The sequence below is a fragment of the Bombus vosnesenskii genome, unplaced genomic scaffold (assembly GCF_011952255.1).
Source record: "Bombus vosnesenskii isolate JDL3184/JDL3185 unplaced genomic scaffold, Bvos_JDL3184-5_v1.1 scf7180000013265, whole genome shotgun sequence".
In the NCBI taxonomy this organism is placed as follows: domain Eukaryota; kingdom Metazoa; phylum Arthropoda; class Insecta; order Hymenoptera; family Apidae; genus Bombus; species Bombus vosnesenskii.
Window position 1 is genome coordinate 9,163,015 of NW_022882925.1, and position 1,664 is coordinate 9,164,678.

Consider the following 1,664-nt stretch of genomic DNA (forward strand, 5'->3'; position numbering starts at 1 on the left):
ATTCGCATGAGTATAACACTTCGTTTCATTAGATTTCAATCTTACCCAGTAATTATTTTATTTAAGAAACTCGTCGAATCCCGCCGGAAAATAGGAAGAAGTTTTAACTTGGCTCCGCTCCACTAGAAGAAAACCGATAATCGCTTAATGACAAGTATTTTCCCGCGAGCTTGAAACCATAAATCATAACATAACATCAGCCACGCAAGCTATCCAAAAACTGTCATTTGTATCGCGAACGAAGATCTGCGATATTAGTTCTCGTTGGTAGACGCAACAAACGGGTGGCTTGGGTGCGTAAAGAAGGGTGGAGGATGTCGTACCTTGGTTGCCTTTATTATTTTATTCCATGGCTTCTCCCCGGCAAAGAAAGAAAGAAACCGCGCTCCTTTCGAAGACAAAGGCAAAGGGAGAAGACGGAAAAAAAAGATATATATATATATATATATATATATATATATATATCTTTATATATATATATATATATAAAAGATATGTATATAGATATGTATATATATATATATAGAGAGAGAGAGAGAGAGAGAGAGACAGACAGACAGACAGACAGACAGACGGACTGAAAGAGAGAGACAGAAAGAGAGAAGATAATGTAAGAGAAAAAGCTGGAAGAAGGGAGAAGGCACGTTGCGTGCAGGGTTGATGAAAGAGGAGCCAAGTATTATGAAAGTATTTTCCTAACCGACTGGCAAAGCCCCGAAGACATTTATTCCGCGAAAAATGAAGTAAAATAAATGTAATGTAAAGAGCAAACTGGCTCTGGTACCAAAGAGGGCGTTGGTCTACCCTCCTTCGACCCCTCTGAGCCTTCTTCTAGGACTTCCTCGCGGTTTCTCGAGGAGGAGAAAGGAAGGAAGAAGGAAGGTAGAAAGATCTAGATCCGATACGAGAGAGCAGGAAGAAAAAAAGAAGAGATAAAGTATGGAGGAGAACGAAAAGGGAGTCGAAGTGTAAAAGGTCGATGATGGAGATACCTCCAACAAGCTGTTCTATCTTTTCAACGTCTGTTCTTTGCCTGGAGGGACTCTTTTTTCTTCAATGTCGCCCCTTCTTTATACTTCTTTCAATATGTTCTTTTACCGAATCTCTCCGCGTCTCCTGACCCCCTCCCCTCCCCCACGTCCTTTCGTCCCAGTCGCCCACCGTTTTCCTCGTACGTTAAAGCTCCACTTTTCAACTTGACATCTTTAATTCTTTTTTTTGACATAATCGTCTTAGAAGGGGAACGCAACCATCTGAGAAACGCTCCGCGACACGTCGCGGAATTTCCTTTTCCTCCACCTCTTAACCGTCTGCCTTTACGGACTACCAATGTCTGCGAAACGATTTCTATCCCGCCCAGGGAACGATGGCAAAGCGCTCGAAATTATCGAGTCGACGTGTTTCCTGGATTATACCGCAATTACGTCGTGATCCGACGATAAATTCTTCTTGGTTTGTAAGTGGTGGTCGCGGAAGGGCGACGATCGAATAATAATAAGAGTATAATCGACTTCTTCGAAATCAATTTGCCTTATGATACAAATGAATTATTGCCGAGTGTTATGGTTAAGATAATAGATATACCATTAGAAAATTAAACGTCAAATAATTAAATTGTACACAAAGTATTAAATTTCGAAGCAGGAAAGCAACAACGAATTATG